Below are 21,446 nucleotides of genomic sequence, written 5' to 3'. Positions count from 1 at the left end.
CTTTGTTGTCATGTTGAATAAATAATGGTACGGGGAGGGGGAACAACAGACAAGAATGATCGATCCCAGGAAGGGGTGCGCATGTTTAAATTGTACTCTTTTTCTCCCTCTCCACCTCTATTCCCACCTCTCTCCGCCCCTTAAATGTCACATTTGCTCTGATCTTTTTTCAACGGCCAATTCTCTTCTGTTGGGTGCCTCCAAAACTCCCTTCAAACTCAATAAAGGCTTCAATAGATCAATATGCCAGCATACAAAATGTCCCCTCATACATTTCATATGTAAATGTCATTTTGTGTAGAAAAAACAACGCGTGCATCTGCTTAAAAGTGACACCGTGGACCCCAGCACACACACACACGCAAACACGGCCTCAATTGGAAACATGCAAAGCAGATTTCAGTTTATATTTATCTTTTAATATTGCAAGGACAGTTCCAATCCCAATGATTTATTACAATCAGCTGCCTTTTTTTTTATTTCCTCACAAGATTGCCTCCCACACTACCTGAGGTAGCATGCCACCCTATTGGCTACGTGGGCAGTTGTCTGATAAACTCTGACATATTTACAACAGATGTCTAGCATTCTGAAAAGTGAGAGGTAATTAAACAGTAACCAAACACTAAAATGAAACCACACACACACACACACACACACACACACACACACACACACACACACACACACACACACACACACACACACACACACACACACACACACACACACACACACACACACACACACACACACACACACACACACACACACACACACCCACCAGGTGATGCCACTTGACGTAGTTGGCTGGTGACATCATCAAGCAATTTTTTCCTAAACCAATCAGTACGACGGCAATAAGTGTTTCACCCGAGGTGGTGATTCGAAATACAAGATCACGGTGATGAGTTGCCTCCTAAATCAACATACTTGTGGGTGTATGAATATGACAAATGACTATAAATAGGAGCCAGAGTGTGTGGATGGGTGAGGAGACGGTAGGTGTGCTGAGAGCCACAGCAGTACATCACGCGTAGCATATGCATACTCCAATTTATGATATTGTCTTTGTCACTGTTTGAGCCTGAGAGCTCTGGCACATGTGCGCACACTCACACACAGACGAGTGTGTGTGAGTGTGTGTGTGTGCTGACCGTTTAGATCTGATTACGAAGCAGGTGATCAGCAAAGGGGGGGCTGTTCCAAGACGCACTCATGCGGATAAACCCTTCATACCGCAACGCCACAATTTTAGGAAACTCTCCGAGGTAGATGTTTTCAGGATCAGAACATGTATGCTTCGTTCCCCAGTATTCAGCCGTGTGGATGAGCTAGTTAGCACCATCCAGAGGCATGAGGCGGGAGAACAGGATGTGGGCCACGGTACACCGCCACAGGTTAGGGAGACCAAACATGAGACCAAATATTGCAAATATTAACAAAAGACGGATTCTAGGCTCTGATAAGATAAGAGAGAGGCCAGCGGGGAGGAGGGGGGGGGGGTGTTTGGCTCTGCGTCTGACTCCGTCTGTGATATTCTCTGTTCTGGTCAAACAGGTCAACCTGGAGAACATGGTTCGGAAGTGTTCCTTGACGTAACACTCAGTGACGGAGCTCTCGGTGACGCCGCATTCACACTACATGCGTCCATCGACGGATGGGGGCTTTTTGACGTATCCATGTGTTTTTTTCCGGGTTGCATTAGACAGGCGATTTCATTGGACAGTGTATTCGCGTATATTTGCAAAACACAATCTGATTGGCCGACGGATCCGTTGTCGGAAAAGTTGAAATTTCTCAACTTTTGACACAGGCCACCGAGCCGGGAGGAATGACGAACCCACAATGCATTTCGCGAGCGCCCCATGCAAGGTCAAGGAGATCCGTCAACGGACGGAGGTAGTGTGAACGAGGCCAGACGGAGCACTCCGCACGTTGACGGAGTGCTGAACTGCTCCGAATGCAGCCATTGGTTTGGATAATTGGAAACAAAGCAGTGGTAAGCAGATAAAAATTGTCAACAGGTTGTTATATTTGGCTTTACGAATATTGCCTGTAAACCCCCCACGGACAAACACACTTCACATTCGCTAGTTTCAAAGAAGTAAAGCACAATAAACGTTACGTCATTTCTTTGTAATCTGATTTATGCGAGTGATAACAATTTAAACTAACAGCACAGTACAGTGGGTATACATTTTGTGATTGCGCTTTTACTTTTATCTTTTTCTGGTAGCTATTTTGTAGACCTGCCTTCAATCAGACTGGGAGGGGGTTCTGAGTTTTAGCTCTCGTCCCTCCTACTACCAAAACATCCATTTCAAACCTCATATTTCATTGAAACTGTTTAAATCACTCAGCTGACAGAACAAGAATACCAAGAGAGGAATAATGAAGAAAGAATAACGAATAATTTCACTGAGAAACCATTGAACTATGTCATGGAAATAATATTATTTCATATATTTATAATGCATATTACTATTAACATGAAACAGAAACGATGTCAATCCTCCAGTCAGGTTGAAGAATTTTTGTTTAACGTTCTGAAACAGACTAATATATCAAATGTAAATGGAGATGGCGTTCTCGTTTGTAAAGTCGAATCCATGTTTTATCGGGCAGAAGTGGTGAACTCTGGTCTCATGAGACTTCAGATTTAAACTCGTCAGTCAAGCTCAATCTGGGCCAATGGGGAATTTCCATTTATTTTGACCAATCATGTTGCTGGGGGGCAGTTATATACAGAGGACTGTTACACAAAATGTAACGACCGGAAACAACCTGACAGGCACAACCTCAACAAACGCGTTACGGTCAGCCTAACTGTGTGTCACGTAACAGCCAATCAGCGTTCAACCGTCAAACTCAGTGCAGTGCAGTCCGGGGTGAACTGCAGCATGGAGGAGAAAGTGATTGTTGCCGTTAGCAACTCCCGGAGCTCTATATATAATAGTATATAATATAAAATAATTGTATATAAAATATCACGGCCAAAAGCTCTGTGCGCCTCTGGATGGCCGTAGCGCGGGGAGCTCGTGTAGGGATTGGGCTTACATTTACATTTAGGGCATTTAGCAGACGCTTTTATCCAAAGTGACTTACAATAAGTACATTTGTCAGAAGAAGTGCAACAATATATCGCTGTCGGTACAGTAAGGATGTTTATAGAACCAAGTGCAAGTACAACTATCGCTAGGCTAACCAATTCCCTGTGTTGCAGCAATGATAGCAGCTACTGCAGTTGCTACACAGTTAAGTAATATAATGCAATGCAACACAATACAATGCTGCTACACAGTTAAGTACTATAATACAATACAACACAATACAATGTACAATGGTGGCCAGAAGGGGGGAGGGTGGCTATGCAGAGTCGAGGTGGACTCTGAACAGGTGAGTCTTGAGCCTTTTTCGGAAGATAGTGAGCGGCTCTGCGGTCCTGAGAACGGCAGGGAGCTCGTTCCACCACTGAGGTCCCAAAACCGAGAAAAGTTGGGACTTTGCTGATCGACCTTTGCTAGCTCTTAGCGATGGCGGTACCAGACGTCCAGCTGAGGTAGTTGAGCGGAGGGATCGAGCTGAGGTGTGTGGCTTTACCAATGCTTGGAGGTAGGCAGGGGCAGTTCCATCGACTGCCTTACATGCCAGTACCATCGTTTTAAATTAGATGCGAGCTACTACAGGGAGCCAGTGGAGGTCCCGGAAAAGGGGAGTCAGAAAGTGGTTATTACAATATTATGAATAGACTGCGTCGGGTCCACCGACGTCTCTCCCTCTTCCACAAAAGGTAAAGATATGCAATGGTGGTTATCTTGTTGTGGCGCGACAAATTCGACAAAACGTGCACAGCGACAGATTCTGATTTGTTGCGCGACAAAACTTCGGCGACAACGCGAATGGGCGGCAAATGTCGCGTTTGGTGTGAACGCACACCAAGCGTGAAGGGGCGACACGATCCCATACAAAGTGAACGTAGAGACACGTATCGGGCAAATTACTCTCTACAGAAAAACTTGTCGCGCAACACTTTCGCCCTGCACAGGCGAGCTCGTTCACGAGGATTAGTAGTGCAACCACTTCGCTTGAGTTGAAATATTTAAACTTTTCCGCTACATTCGTATGATGACAGCCAATCAGTGTTCAACAGCGTGGCCACTGAGGCTACGTTTACACGATGACGGAAGACGCAAAAGTGGCGTCGCGTCTTCACCTTTCATTCCGCGTTTAGACAAGCATTTTCGGGAGGAAATCTGCGTGCATACGTGACGCAAAAGTGTATGGAATTCAATTGGGTATGCATGCCAGGCGGCTAGGTGGTGCTGTGATACACTATCACACAACACCGAGCGCGTAGAATCTTCCTTCTTCTCTTATCCGTGCCGCAAAAACCAAAAGATCCTTCTCTGTTCAGTAATACTATCTGTACATATCCTGTACATTTCGTGGAAATACTCCTGTACGCTTGTTAGAGCTGCCAGAGCAGCTTGAAGGTCCAACGCATGGAAATAATCTGACATGTTTGTTTATTTCCTTGTACTGGCACATGTATGTGACGTAAACGCGTACGCGACGTGAGCAGATCTGAGCAGTGTTTTGCGTTTTGGCAGTGTAGACGGAAACACTACGGCGGAGCGTATTCAACTTTTCCACTCTGAAGGGTGGTTTCAGATTCAGATGCGTTTTCATGCCCCAAAAACGCCGTCACCGTCTAAACGAAAGGCACTTCCGATAAAATATTTTGTCGTTTTTAGCCGCAAGCGTCCTCGTGTAAAAGGGGCCTGAGTGACATGTGTAACTTAACAGCCAATCAGTGTTCAACTGATTTGTAGCGCGACAAAACTTGGGCGACAACGGGAATGGGCGACAAATGTCCTGCCCCGAGAGCAAGTCTTTAGAAAAAGGTTTAAAATCGAACACGTGTATTGGATCGGCCACTGCAGGAATATATCCCTCAAAATCGTCTTTTGAAACGTCCATCCTGAACTCATGAATGAGTTGGCCCCTCCCACTTCCTGACTTCCGGACCCTCCCACTTCCTGGTTTTAAGCCCCTGCACTATGTGTCTCTCCCCAGAAAATCTTAGTGTTGGCCGTCTTCTGGATCCGGGTTCAGTTGGCTGGATACCAATCGCCCAAACCTTCATTTACATTGATTTAGAATTTCTAAATCTGGTATTCCTTCTACTTTTAGAGGTATTTTTCGTCCACAATCAAGATATTCCACGGTAAATAGTTTGTCGTATGTGTTGTTTATTAACTTCTTCAAATTGCTCTTCTAACGGCCCATCTTCCAACCGTTGTCCAGCTGATTAGTCGTGGTCAGCGCTGTGGGGCCCAGATGACTAGGCACCAAACAGGTAGCCTGCATTGCACACCATTTTATTGCAGGGCTACCGCGATGAAGCAATATACGAATGAATTGGACTGGGCTTAGCTCCACTCATTTCCTCAAGCTCGTCTTCTGCTTTCCAATGCATTCCTTAAAATGCTGCCATATTTCACACCAACAAATCCGCTGCTAGCTTTAGATGTTGCCATTTCGAAGACACAGAAAAACACAAAACAATCCTCACAATTCAGTTAAACTTTTTTCTACGAGTCAAATCTGGTTTATTTGTATAGCGCTTCATAACGATTACAGTCGGTCTTAAAGGGCATCGCAGGCCAAGGATCCATTTATGTCGTCCCTTATCCATATGCTATCAAATAGGTAAGAAAAAACACTTCAGAAAAGACGGAAAAAACATGAAATGAATGCAGTAAAGCAATGTGCTTAGACGTTCTCCAAGAAACACTTTTGTCACAGGTGCCATCACACACACACAGACACATCCATTCATCATTTATAATTGTTCACCTATTGTTCTTTAAAAAGCCAAAGGAGTAATAGGGCCGTTTGGGAGAATGTCAGAGCTCTTTGCAGAAGAGTATTGTCCGCAGTTGAAGGCTGTATATTTGGTTTCAGCAGTTCCCACTTAACCAAAGTGAATCCTGAAATGCAGTGGATCAATTTGTGCACAGTTTTCCATTAAGGATTTGACCTTAACTGATGATGAAGGCTTTCCAAGAAGCATTCCAGTGCTCATTCAATCCTTCCTTCGTTCATTCGTTCAATCATCCATTCTTTCATTTGATGGGGCCATGAGGAACTGGTCCAGTCTTGAGGCCAGTTCCAGCTGCTAAAGACCGCTCTGTGATGCAACACATGAACAAGTGTTAGCTTCTATCCAATGCTGCTCTGTAGCCAATGTTTCTGTATTTCCCGAATGTGCACGTGCACGTGTATGCGTATGTGCATACGTACACACACACACACACACACACACACACACACACACACACACACACACACACACACACACACACACACACACACACACACACACACACAAACACCATGCTGGGTATCTCCCAGGCCTGTATTGGGATTGATTAGTTGGTCTCATCGATCTACCCAAAGCCTATTTTGGAGTTATATTTTTCCAACAAGATTGATGCATGAGGGGAAAGTCCAGGGAGGGGCTTTAATGGGCCCGCTGTTAATTAGATGATGCAACTTGGAGGAACTGCAGAGTGCAAAGCGGGCGTACCCACAGGGCTTCATCAGCAGGCCTGGCCTGTAGGGATCATAGCCCAGCCTTTCATGTGGACCCTGGCACGGGTCCTGCCCTGCTGTCTCAAACCACTACTATTATAACACGTTCCACAATAATTAACCCATGATTAATCTGTGGGAAACATGGCCGCTTCCACAAAACGTTTCTCTCTGTGTTGTTTGGAAGTTAACATCTGAGCTCCGAATACATGTACTAGAGACACTGGGAGGATCCGTCTGAAGCACAACAACATGAGGCAGGGTTCAGGTGTGAAACAGGTAGACCGGGATGGTCGGGGAGAGGGAGAAGGAGAGCTGTGAGCCTGGACAAGCCTGGTTCATTGGCAATAGATCTTCAATGGCAGGATTTAGAGACAGTAAGCGGTTTTGTTGTTGATTCATTTGCTATGTTAAATGCCTTAAGGCATATATATGCTCAGTCTTTAGCCGGAAAATACGCCCCGAGTATCATTCTCTCCCCCTCTCTCAGCAAGACACAGCCGATATATTATTATTTTTCATAGGTTTGCTTGCTTTTTTTTTGTGTATAATGAGGAATGAGGAGGAATGTTGCGCACCGTAAATGGCCCAGCACCAAAGCCCTACAACAGGGTTCACTCACACAGGTCTTCAATGTCTCTACCATGTCCCCTAGCGTCTCTGCCATGTCCCCTAGCGTCTCTCTACCATGTCCCCTAGCGTCTCTCTACCATGTCCCCTAGCGTCTCTCTACCATGTCCCCTAGCGTCTCTCTACCATGTCCCCTAGCGTCTCTCTACCATGTCCCCTAGCGTCTCTACCCTTTCCTTTGTGTAGCTCTTATGGTTTTCCCACGCCGTCACGTGGGACAAATAAAACCGTGTCCACCTGCAATGCCTCTCATATCTGCAATCAGCCTTCAGTCTTTATTTTTGTTTAGTTTCCCATGCATTGTTTGTGCAATGAGGTCTTTATTGGTGATTCATGTGGTTATTAAGATGAACTCTTCCTTCAGCTTCCCCAGACTTGTGTTTAGTTCACCGCCTGCTTGTGAAGAAACCACGATAATCCTTGCACACTAATGCAACCATTACAACATAGCAGTAAGCTGTGAGAGCAGAAGTGACATTTAGAGGATACAGTTGTTATAATTAGTGCAAAGTATAGCTGGCATATCACCTCATCTTTTAGAGGACGACTTCATGTTGTATTTGACGCATTGCTACATTGTTACATGACTCTCTGGCCATTACATGAAATGAGTCCTGTCTTCCAAAAAGCTAGTGTGTGTGAGTTTCTATGTTGATTGTTCATAATAACGTACCATTGTACTTTGTTAAGGATAAAGTGCGGCTGTTAATTCAATTTACACAAAATAATCCTCAGTTTTTTACCACAAATTGCCCAATAACTCAATTTAAACGCATGGAAACCCACATTGATATGCTTGCTTCCTGTGACATCAGGACAAACAGTCTTCGAGCAAATCGGAACCAATCAAATTGTACCAATGGTACAGGAAGTGCAACCATAAACTACACAACCTGACATGTTGGAAAGGCCGATATTTAATTGTTGCTTATCTGATGTGTTTCAGTTAAATTCAACACAATAAGATAATTTCTGTAAAAGAGGGCACATGTGTTCACTGGGATTCAACATTCATGCCAAAGATAACCTACATGCAGTTTTTTTTACACACAATGATGAAAAAATATAAAGTTTGAGACTTCAAGGCCGGACATCTGCATAATGTCTACAACGGACTGAGAAGCCATAATCGACCATAATTCATGGCTTTCAGTAATTAGGTGTTTTGATTTTCATGTTTGATTCAAGTTTGAAAGTGTGTGATTTCATCAAAGGTTGCTTGTTTACACATTTCTAAGGTTTATAATGTATTCTTCATCTCAATTCCTGCTAATATTATAGATACATTACAGAGCATATATTTTATTGACCTGTGATCCGTGGAAAAGCTAAAATAAAATGCCCAGTACTGAGGGGATCCCTAAATGTTCACAAGGCCTGTCCTAGGGCTCACCTTTATCATACAAAGTGCACCTGTAATCGTTTCTTAGAAACATTGAAAAAGACCACTAAAACATCTCCAGTGCCGGAATGGGTGAATGAGTAGTATCCACGTTGACATCAACCACATAAAGTACCACCACATAGTGCATGAAAAAATACACTTTAAACGTCCCTCTATCGTTGTTTTGGATGAAATTTAACTTTTCCACCAACGTATTTTCGGTTGCTGTTTATCCATAATGATATCAAATATCCATGGTGTTGAAAGAAAGTCATGAATGCAGGGTTATGGAAACTGCAGACTTACATAATAAGCTGGTGTGCTGCCTGTGTGTATTCTACACACAAGTATATGAATGTTATTATTTATGTATGTATTTCTCTATGGATACTTATTTATCTATATATTTTATGAGAAGAACTTGATTATTTATGAACAGTTTATTTTTTAGTTTAGGATGTGACAATATTGTGGGCGAGAGATGAATAAGGGGTCAATCCCTAACATCAGGGAACAATAATGCTCCACAACTGCATAGAAGAAGTCAACGCTTGCACACACTATGGATATATATTCGGGGCTTTTCGAAAATCAAGAATTATTCCACCTCAACGGGAGTTTGTATTGCTCGCTCGCTTGCAATCTGGGAGAAAATTGAATTGCCCAACTCTGCTGCTTGGTTCAGGAAAGCATGAATGTATAATTATGAGGCCTGAAGGCAACAGATAAGAAAAATAAAGCCTCACTTTGATGTTCATCAAAAATTATTTCATGCTTTTCGTAAGTGCACATTTACACGCTATAGCATCACTTGCATTTCACATTTCCAACAGCTTGGGACAATAATGGGTTAATAAAACCGTGGCTGTACCGGTGGAACTTCCCTTTAATATGCAAGCTCTTGAGGATAGAAATAACAAAGTCTTCATTATGCCACCAATGTATAATTTGTTTTTAGCTTTTGTAGTGCCCCAAAAATGATTTGAGGTTATGGAAAAGGATGAAGAACAGGAAAGCAAACTCTCTCTCTCTCTCTGTGTGTGTGTGTGTGCGTGTGCGTAAACACAAACAGACCTCCACACACTGATCATACAAAATCTCTCAAATATACACCCACACATGCAATGCATACAAATTTACTTCTACCTTTATTTACTACAACAGATACATTCAGATACTGGACAATTAAACTGATGGGTTTAAAATGCATATATATAACAAATCTATCACCCCCATATAAAACACACACACACACACACACACACACACACACACACACACACACAGAAAACACCTGTCAATAACAGACACACAAAAACAAGATGCCTTGAGTTGAGGAATGGTTTGTGTTGTGTCATTATCCTTCCCCCATCTTCCTGTTTTGCATTTCGGCTTCCTTCTGCCTCCTCAGTTCTGGATCCTGAATAACAATAACAGACCCTAAACTCGGTTTTACCACCAAATTGAACTCTATTCCCCAACTGTCTGCATAGTGATTATGGCAGGATGAGCTCCATCAGCTCTAAAGCAAGAGGTGGAAACCAAGTAACAACCAACCTCGACTCAAAGCTGTAATTTGAATCTGGGTGGAGGAAGGAAATCCATTGTCTCCCATCTTCTATGATTAGATAATGGTTTGCTTATAGGGATGACACATTGGCAGCCAAAGTGCCCGCACACCTACACTTTCTCTCTCTTATTGAGGTGAGCGCCCATTCTGTGTTCTAAATCACAGTCGTGCAAAGGAATGTTCTGTCTTCGGTAAATTTGATTATGTGGCCTAGAGGGCACAAAACCTATTCTGGTTGAAAACGATCTTCAATGCTGGGGGAGGATTGCACTCAAGTCTAACCATGTTTGAGATACTGTCAACCTATTTCTGGGGCAAAGAACAGCCCCTCTTTTGGCTTCCTGTCTCCCTTCATTAATGACGTCTTAAAAAGGCCAACGGCCCAGTGTGTTATGGCTTCCAAAACATATTCAATTTCACCATAATTAAGGATAGATTATCTATCCGGCTCGGCAGGATTTAACTGTACTCCAACCTTTGAGGGCCTTGGATATAAAAAAAACACAGAAGGATTCATAGGATTCATAACTCTTCGCGATGCGACTATAATTTGTTTATGGCGACGTTGTTCCCAGTAGTCCTAGATCGATTGCACTAAATTTAAAGTCAATTTTTTCTGCATGTGTTTTCACTCCATAAAAAAAGCCTCTCAAGTAATAAAAGATTCCTGTAAAGCAGGCTGGAAGGGGTTCAGTGGCATTCTCCTCCCATCACTTCACACAGGTGAAGAATGCAGTAAGCAGCAGTAGGAAGAGGTGGGAGCGTTCTCCAAATCGCTCGATGGCTAACAATCGCTCTTCTCCCAATCTCCAACCAAAACCATTCTGGCTTAACATAAACATTTGAGATTAAAAAATCCTTGATCAAAATCCTTTAACAACTTTAATCATCTAAGTTCCCTTTTGAATTATAATTGTAAATTGTATTAAAATGTATTTATTCTGGATATATATTTTAACACATATCCTTGCAACCCAAGCAAATTGCATTTAAATGACAAAACCGTTTCAATACAATTAAATATTTGATAGAGACCCCCCAGAAATGTGCTTCAGGGGCCACAGGGGGGTGGGGGGGGGGGGTCAGTGAAAGGCTCTTCAGAGTCAGTGACCTGAGGAAGGCTTTGAATACAAAACTCTTATCAAACGTATTAAAAATTATAAAAATAAAAAGGCGACAAAAGTTGAGTTAAATGATTGATGAGAAAAGTTAAATGAGGTTTTCGGACTCTTTTGAAGGGTCGGACGCGGAACTAGTCATTCACTATTTTCCTGGTGTTGTCTAGGGTCGATTGTTAACAGCAAACTGAGAACATAGAGGCTTGTCCATGGGGCATAGATGGATTAAGATAAGCACAAGTGATGGTGTCATAACGGGAGATAATCAACTATTCCATTAAGATAAGGATAGAAATTGCCCCCTCTGGAGGGCTAATTTTCACAGTGCTTGTACAGCACTTGTTCACAATCTCGCTCATTAAATAGACATTAAAGGGCAAGGGTTCTTTTTCAAAATCAAGACAGCCAGACCAATATTGTTTCAACGTCGTGTGATAAACTTGCAACCGGATCGTTTGGTGTCTGTCGTTTTCCATCAGGTTTGTTTTCGTCTGCGGCGAGTGCTCGTATTTCATTTCATATTTTAGAATAATCACGTCTGTCCGTTTCTCTGTGGCTCAAACCGCAGAGAACTTGATGAATCACTGCTACAGAGACAGTCAGTATCTTCCCCTGCTTTATTTGGCCTCTCTGCCTGAATGTTTGACTAGCTCAAACCGGATCTACGTAGGAATAACGTTGGGGAAGGGAATATCGAGACAGAGTAACATCTTAAAGATTAATGAAACACCTCGCTTCAGCAGGCCTGACATACTGACAAGGGATCTCTTGCTCCGTCAGCCGCACTACGTCACTGGAGGCTCTTAAAGTCCCATTCTCTGCCAACAGATAGAAATGGGAGTGCGTGTACGTCTGAGGTAGGCTGACAGCAGGGAGAGAGACGGCGAAAAAAAAGGTGACTCCGATTTGCACCGCTCGGTTTGCGGCGGTTTGACCGGGTTCCGATCATGGAGCCATCACTTCCTGTTTTTAATTGTGTCGCGAAAGGATGCAGAGGTGTTTCATTAGTCTCGTACAGGAGCCCTCGTAGTAGAGCGTCAAGAAGATGAGACGGGTGCGCAGATCATGACAGTCGCTCTGAAGCTAAAGCTCATGGCCGGACCTGGGTTTGCCCGGTGTTTGAGGGGATGCAGCCATGCTGCACCGTCAGCAGGTTCTGTCCCGCGGTGTCGTCGTGACGACGCCTCAGCGCGGGGCAGTTAGACTGATTGGCCAACTGCTGGTGACAGGATCCTGTAGCATAGCTCTTATGCAAATTCTCTCTCTCTCCCTCTCTCTCTCTCTCTCTCTCCTGACCGACGCTTGCAAAAGTGAGAAGCATAGATGGCTCGATGGCTGGATATAGATGAATGGAAGCCAAGCTCCAAATCGATACAGTCAAGCGGGCAAAGGGTTATCATGGAGGCTAAACCCTGTGCGCTCTCCTCCCCCAAAACGAAACGTCCATATTAAGCCCAGCGTTAGCATGGCTAGCCCAGTGTTTACCCAGCTTCCTCTGGCTGGGAGGGAGCACTGCAAGGAGGACTGGGTAGACAGTGCAGCCCAATCTAATTGGCTGTCAGATGAAACACTTTGTCTTCTGTCAACGCGGATCAACTGCAGATCAATACAGCCGACCCAAAAGGAGACGCCGAGCGAGGGAACGGCTGAATGTGTGTGTAAAATCGTATGCATACAAATGTGTGCATATGGCCGTGTGTGTGTGTGTGTGTGTGGGGGGGGGGGGGGAGTGTGTGTGTGGGCGTGTGTGTGGTATGTACATATCATGTATCTGGGGTTGTCTGTCTGCGTCTTCAAGTAAAAATGCATGTTTGGATGAAGGATGGGTGAGGATGAGTATGAGTGAGTGCGTGTGGTTGTGGTTGTGTGCATGTATGTGCGTGTGCGGCGGGTGTGTGCGCGGGTGCCGGTGTGTGCGTGTACGTGCGTGTATGTGCTGGGGTTATGCCAGATTATCTCTTATACCTGCGGCTGAAGAGAAGACAGACGAGATAATGGTTATTGTCATTATGTTGACATGCAAAGATGCACACTTAATGCTCTTACGTTACACATGGCATGCAACAAACAAGGGTGTGTGTTTTTTTTTTTACATTTGCATCTCTAAACAATCCAACGCGAGCCGCAGCGGGCTGACAGACATGTCTGGCATCTGCCAAGTGGAGGGTTAACAGTGGGTGGACTCAAGTCGGAAAACCTCATTAAGTTTTAATTCCTCTCTGTATCCTATTTCTATAATGGGGAATTGATTTTTACTTAGTGCACTGGACCAGAAATAATTCTATTTCAAATCATTTTATTCTCCTCTGTTTCTCTTTGTGTGTGTGCATGTGTGGGTGTGTGGGTGTTTAAATAAGTGTGTGTGTTTATGTGTCTCTGTGCCCCCCACACATAGGCGAGCCAGTAATGCCTTTTCCTTAATCCATTTGGAGGGAGAAAGAGGGCCATTCCTTGAACACACAGATTGTTCTTGCTTTTCGTGGACGCAAGGGTTGCATTCATTTCCCCAGACTACAGGCTTTACTTTCTTTCTGCCGTTATATAAACAAATGATATGTTCACGATAATCAATCTTTTGCAAACTGCAATAATGGACAATGCAGCACAATATGCCCTACTTTAGCATATTGCCTGTTAATTTAAAAGCCATAACGTGTCATAATTACTACAAATTAATTTGACTTGACTGAAAACAATGTAGAGTAATGATGGGGACTGGGATCAGTGCGAAATATACTTTCATCATAATAGTTTATAGTTTATTAGTTTATTTCATCCAAGCCTGAATCATTCCTCTCCTGAGTGTGGGGCCTGTATGACTTGTCATCGTCTTAAACACCCTCTCCACACGGAGCAGCTCTGGGTGTCTGTGGAATCCATGCCAAGCCTCGCTGGGACCTGCTGCACTACCTCCTCCCACGTCTCATTCAGTCTTCCTGATCTCTTCTCAGAGGGCACCTCCATTTTTCTTAGATGCGCGAACCAGCCAGTGCCGCACTCAACGTGGCTGAACCACCTCAGTCTGTTTGTTCGCAGAACTACGTCCACGGGGGGAAAGTACATTACCAACTCTAATAACAAATAATATAGTATCCTTCAAAATACAAAACGAAACAAATGACAAACTCAATTCAATATCTACAGCACCATTAGCTGTAACCAGCGAAACTCTAAAACCACTTATACTCAAACAATTAAGTAGTACCATCCTAATGGAACTGAAACAGTAATGGTATTGTCAAATTAATTTGATGAAATAAATGAATACTTTCTACCTCAGGGCTACGTTTGCATTTATTCTTTAGTTGACTGTTGGCATTAATTTACCGAAAAGATGCGCTAGAACTTCCCAATCTTAACCATCTCAACTCGGCACAGCTGTCATAATATTAAGAGAAGGCCAAAATTAACAATAAATTAACACACTGCTGATCGGGTATTAAAAAACATAAAATAAGAGATAAATATCTGTATTGTATCGACTACAAACGTATCAGTATAGTTTGTTAGGAAAAATGTGGAGAAGTATATTGAAAGACACATGAGTTTTAGGGGTGTGGTCTATATCCACTTCAAGTTCTGCAACACTGCAACATCCTTCTGCCGCCGTGTCTCCGTAATACGAGGCGACTGCTGTCGCCACGCGAGTGTACTCTGATTGGTCACCAGGTGGCTACCTAGCCACGATTCAGCTTGAAACAGTAGAAGGAAATAAATCCACTTGATTGACCTGAGATTGCATGGCACTGTATTTTCTGATGCTTTAATGCACACCTTGATAACCCCTTATAACTAAATAAATCTGAAATGACTGATTTCTGTTAAGATAAGTTGAGAATGCTTTCTTTCTACGCCAAAGTCGCCGTCACACGACGTCCGCCCAACCTCTAGCAGAAAGGTGCTTGTTTTCTTCCAGATGTCGTCGTCGTCGGATGATATTGATCCTGCTTACCGTACGAGTGAGGACTCTTAGGGGCATGACAGGAGGTATCCTTCACACAATCAATCCTGATGCGTTTAACGCTGGCCACCGTCTCCCTTATCGGCCCTTCACCCTCAACGGGGACCGGGGAGCCCTTCACAGGCACCGAGCAGCCGCGAGCGCCGCACCTCAAGGAACTAGGCTGCTAGGAGACTAATATACTGCCGCCATAATAGATTCCCCCCGGCATATTATATTATGATCGACTGGAATTCATATTCCGCCGTTTTATCAAATCCACAGTGTTCATGGCTGCTCTAGAGAACCCTGGCCCGGCTCCTGCTGCCACATTTCCCTTTCCATATTAAAAACGCAGTGCTGCTATTCCTCTCTGTCCCCCGTCTTTCAGGTCTTTCTTTTCCCCCCCTCTTCCCATACTTGACATTTCTTCTCTCAATGGCAATTTTCTTTTTACCATCATTAAACCTTAATTCATGCCGCGTTATTATTGTTGAGCATGGCGATACTGCATATCCATGATGCACCGGCTAGATGAAAGAGGCCCACGAAGAGCATCGTAAACAACTATTCAATGGACTCTCATCTGGGCTCTCTTCAATCCATTCCTCATGCCTCCCTCTCCGTCCCCTGCTGCTGACCTCCCAGTCCCACAGCCCAGAGAGAAGAAGAAAGAGGAAGAGCGAAAGAGACAGAGGAGCTCTTATTAAGTCTGAACTTCTCCGAGCCCCCTTGCATCTTCCAACAACTTGTCTCTGCTCTAGCCTCCCCCGGCTCGCTACCCTTCGCTCCCCTGGCTGCGTCCTCGCAGGCCATACCCAATTTCACCGGCTGGATCCACCTACCTAGCTTCAACACGCGGGCTAGAGAGCGCTTCTCCTGGGATCCCAAAGCAATAACACGGCGTCGGAGGCAAAATAAAATAATCTAATCTAATGCAGTGGATGATCTGACTTGTCTAACCCTGCTTATTTCTTAATTTATTAGACATGGGAGTGAGGAGAGAAGTGAGCGAGTCCAGCTCTTCGCTTTACTTTTCTTTTTTACCCCCGAGACGTTTTCAAGAGATATACTGTTTATTGCTTTGGGTTTTTACTTGCCGTTGTCAGACTTCTAATCTGTTTTTCAGCTATCGAATAAAGAAAGAGGTGCGCTTAAGAGATCTTTGAGTTTGAGTTTGTGTTGACTCAACCCCGTTTGTCCAAATTACTTCACCTTCCTTTCTTAACTGTTATTACATCCCCACAAAGTGGCGTTTTACGTCTACAAAGAAAACAGGGCATTGCTTTGTATCGTAACAGATATAGTTATGCAATCTCTTTACTTATTGCAAAGGTGTCCCAAGGCCTGAGACTAATTGGAACAATAATTGTCAGCCAAAAGTGTAATGAATAAAAGTACAAATAAAGAGGCAATCACTGTGGCATTCTTTTCCAGATGGATTGGTAAATCCGGCAGAGCTTTCCTAGAATACAAACAAATTTAAATGGAAAAGCAAGTAAATGTACTCAAACACATTTTGTCTGGCTAAACTAACTTTATTTAACACTGCTGGGTGTGTCTGATTAGACAATCTGTTATCCTAAGGTCCAGTAATTTGGCAACACTAAAAGCATAAATAGCTATTACAATACTATAAAATATGATATTGCATTACACTAACAATGTAATGTATCACACTACACCGTACAAGTTTGGTTGCATTGGAAACCTGGATGCTCGATTGGAATTCCAATGCATGAGATTGTTCATTTAAAGCATTAAAAAGAACACAATACTCCTACACAGCAGAGAACCGACCTAGCGTGGTCCTCAGTGGTCCCAAGTAGGACAGTAGGGGTGCACTCACACTAGGCCATCTGGCCGTGGCCATTTTAGAACCTAACCGTGCTCAAATCTGCCAGTGTGAGTGTGGCCAGTCTGGCCAGGCCGTGCCAATTTGGCCACTTGGGAGACGTGTGCTGCTACGGCACGGGCCGCTACGGTACAGATGCTAATGAGCCGACACACGCACACGCACGGCTACGCAACCTGAGCTGGATGACGTATAGTCAATGCGACGACCACGGACATAATAACGGCGACGAGCCTTCTTACCCATTAAACGGTAAACATATATCCAAATAAGCAACAGACTCAGCAAAGTGCGAACTGTGTTCTGTGTTGTTGTCCATTGTTAAAACTCTGACTGGCGGCAGACTTTATTATGGTCCATGCAGCGGACGCTTGGTGATGACGTATTACGACGTATGTACAAGAGCCTACCGTGGCTAGGCCACAGTTGCGACGGCCAACGGCCACGGCCAGATGGCCTAGTGTGAGTGCAGGCCAGAGAACAATGGGGCCAGTTGAGCACGGTTAGGTGTGAAAACGGCCACACGGCCACGGCCAGATGGCCTAGTGTGAGTGCACCCTAGGATCACATTCTCAGTGTTCACATTCTGTATTGGGTCAGGCGGGTGCCATATGGAGTGTGCCTTGAGCCGGGGAGTCTATTGTGGGATCTTGTTAGCGGGCCAACACATCAACCAGCAGGGTGGGACGTGCATAATACGCTCCTTCGGTGGAAATGGAGTTGGCACGTGAGAGGTTCCGTCGTCAGACGTCACGAGAGGGGAAGCATCGGCGTTTGGAAAATAGATAATGACACATTGGATTAATGACACATCAATAATCTCTCCCCATTAGGGTGCCTTCCCCCCCTCGTCTATCACTGTGTACATGTTTGTTATGCATTGTGCCACCGCCGCTACAGAGTGCCTGACAAGAGGCATCAATTAAGACGCTAGCGCAGTCTGGGAGCAAACGCAAAGTACTATTAGTGTAATTCAGCATGTGACAAGGAATCTGTCTCCACAGCGTGTAGCTTTGCTATCTACACACAGGAACGTGACTTGCTGGTAAAAATGCATTCTCTGCAAATGGGAACGTATCCCTTCAGGGGCAGGAGAACAACAGTATCTGGGTGGAAAAATCGAACAGATACTTAGATTGTGATTACAGGGGTAGAGGGATTGTTTGGAACCAATAAAAGACTGAACAGCAATTTTGTTTGACCTTTCAACAATAATGAGCTTCATAGTATCTAGTCATTTCCTGTTTATTTTCCTGAAGTTACCTGCCGCGGGTAATGAGAAGGAAACTTAAACAGAAGAAACACCGGAATGTTTAAATTATTTTTGAAATGTCTTCAGCCTTATTTCTGTGAGTGTTGACTGGTTGATGGTGCTGTAGCATTAGGTCATGGCCCTGGTCTCTCCTCAGCAGACGTGTGTTCACTGTGCCCCACACATCCTGTGGTTTAATGCACTCATATCCTCCCAATGAAATCTAAAACACTTAAGCTACTCAATGCAGTCGGGAGCCTTTGTGTTTGTGTGCTTAAGAGTGTGCGTGCGAGTGTGAGCATATGTGTGTGTTCCAGGTGCAGAGGGATCATAAACATCAAATATCTCAAGTTCTGAACCGATCCGTGCCTGATATGTTCTTCAGTTAAAAAAACAGCCTTTATTTCCCGCCTCAAAAATGTTTGAAGCGTTTAGGATTCCTAATGGAGTAAATAAAGACACTGAACAGCAACGCACATTGTTGAGTGGAATGTGGATGTGCCTGTGTGTGTGGCTGTGCGTGTGTGCGTGCGTGTGTATCTGCCACTGCGTATCCCTGAACTGTATCCCATTCTACCCCCCACGGTAACTCAATTGAACACTAAACTTTCTCCTGCCTGGCCCGGTCGCTGGAGAGAGTTAATAGTATATGCTGAGCGATATTGAGCCAGGGACCAGCCGACGGGAAGGGGCGAGGCCGAGGCGGGCTGACGACGGCCTGGCCGGGACACAGGCAGACGGCAGACAAGACAGAGAGGCTGATAAAGAAACGGATCGCAGAGACAGCGGGGAGACTCGGATAATCAATTATTCAGCTCAGCGCTAGGATTTCCTGGAATGGACGCGCTGCGCTGCCGTGCGCGAGGCGTGCCCTCTGTACAGTGCGACTCCCGGGGTGCTGCTGGTGGTTTTGTAAAAAAAAAAAATGGAAACTGTTGTGTGCCATGAACCTAATATCACCCCGGTCTGCCTTTACCACCGCAACTAGTACCCCCGCGTGGATAGCAGCCAAGGGCAACCACAAACCACACACACACACACACACACACACACACACACACGCCCACGTTCACACACAGGCAAGAATGCAATATTAATCAACACAGACAAACGTCTTCGTCCCTCCCAACGACGTTTTTATTAGTGTTTGTGCTGTTTCTGTGTTTGACGTAATCTCTTATTGTTTAACATGTCAGAATAACCAGTTAACTATATAAACAGCTAATTTGATCACCCCCTAAAATATATCAAAACATTTATTTTCTATTTGTTTGTATTTCTGCTGTCTTCATGATTTCAAGTCTTTCATATTTCACAATTAAATATTTCACGGCACTATTAAGTACGTCAAGGGAATTGCAATAAGCTATTTAATCATCCTTTGTTTTCCAACCAGCTTTTAAAAGAAAACATAGTTAGTTGCAAATGTTATTTATTTTGGTTTGCATGGATATGAAAGCACAGGTAATGAACTAGTCCAATTGTACGATGTCCGCTGAGGACCCAGCCAGGAGGAGGTGTCAGAGTAGTTGTTAAGTAGACAGCCAGGCTAGCTTTCACAGCCTCATGACACACTAGTTGTTTTTTGTTGGTTTTCGCTGTAATATTTCCTTTCCATTGGAAGGCATGAAATACACGACTTATTAAGACAAGCTTTTCTGCTGCACGTGAGAAGGGAGTCGACATCACTCCTCCCTTTTGCCTCGTTATCTTATTTATCTATTCGTTTTTTGCACGCATCGCACACACAGACACCACCCCCCCCCCCCCCCCCCACACACACACACACACAAACACACACACATAGGGGAGACAGCACACAACAGAGCGATTTTCAGCAGCCCCTGCAGACTCGGCCACAGTGCCGCGGCCCTACTCTCTCCAATGTGGGTCACTGAGTCTTGTCAGTGGGCCCATTAGCAGCGGCATGGCGGCCCCGTGCAACACCAGCACAGACTCAGAGGAGACTCAGCCTTCTCACCCCTGCAGTGCTTCCACAACACAACACGCTACAGAGCCCAGACACACGCCTCCACACACAGGACCTGCTGCTATGAGCCCTTCGCCCTTCCACTCTGTCTACCTATTCCCAGCTCACAAGGGGACGGCAATGGGAAGGACTGGGAGGACTGGTCCGGGTAGGACTGGTATTGGTAGGACTGGTCGAGGTAGGTCACGACCCCACTGGTATATTCAAAACGGCTCTTTGTCTAAGCATGATTCGAGACACATAAGTGGTAACAAAACAGCTGGCAGGCAACTAGCTTCCGGCTACGTGTGCAGCGACTCACCTGGGTTCCTGGCGAGCTCTGGTCCTTCTCTCTCTTGTTGAGGGATAGCCCAAGCGTTGGGGTAAACGATAGCCTGTCCCGTTCGGTCATTGTTTATATATCTAACATAGACGAACACTTGACAGACATACACGACAAAGGAGTGGTCGCGTTCCCAGTAGGAATCCCTAATCCTGGTACTGTCCTTGTATGAGGGCGAATAGGTTTTACAAAGTCTTGTGGTTTCTGAGTGTAACCAAGTCTGGGCACCATGCTGTCTATCCAGACACCATCTTGCTTCTGTCCGCCATCTTGGATCACTCAGGTGACCAAAATCAAGGCCAATCAAGGGAGCCACTCCCACAGTTAGCACGACAACCAGTTACCCCCTAGCTTAACATTACCCAACAGTAGGATCGTGACAGTAGGACAGAGACTCAGACTTCAGACCTTTATTATAATGTTTATAATGAGAATTTTATATTGACAAAAGTTTGTAGTCTAACCATTATAGGATCAATATTATAATCCCAGTATTTTATTATTGAGAAAATAAATTGGTCATATTTAATGTTAACAAAATGGTAATTTTGTAGCAATATCATATTATCATTATGGTTTAAATTTCCAATAATATATAATAAATATTATGTTTACAATATATATCGGGGGAATACTCGATTCTAATTGGCTGCAGGGTGTGCAACCCCTGATATACGGACACCTGCTAAGTAGTTCCAGTCAAATTGTCTGTTCAGCATTCAAAACAAGAGCTGGTAATTTGTGAAAAATGCATTAAACTGTAATCAGAAAACGATGATAAATGA

General features: G+C 44.3%; 1 long non-coding RNA gene across 1 annotated transcript in view; it reads right to left on the bottom strand.

Annotated features, from left to right (window-relative positions):
• The window catches only part of LOC115552655 (uncharacterized), a 56,847-nt gene extending 35,919 nt beyond the window's left edge, over window positions 1-20,928 (bottom strand). Inside the window, exon 1 of the long non-coding RNA XR_003978353.1 lies at window positions 20,641-20,928. This is a non-coding gene — a long non-coding RNA (uncharacterized LOC115552655). The remainder of the gene's footprint in view (window positions 1-20,640) is intronic.
• Between the last annotated feature and the right edge of the window lie 518 nt (window positions 20,929-21,446).

This window comes from Gadus morhua, chromosome 10, assembly GCF_902167405.1.
Source record: "Gadus morhua chromosome 10, gadMor3.0, whole genome shotgun sequence".
In the NCBI taxonomy this organism is placed as follows: Eukaryota; Metazoa; Chordata; class Actinopteri; order Gadiformes; family Gadidae; genus Gadus; species Gadus morhua.
This window is presented reverse-complemented; position numbering and strand designations above follow the sequence as displayed.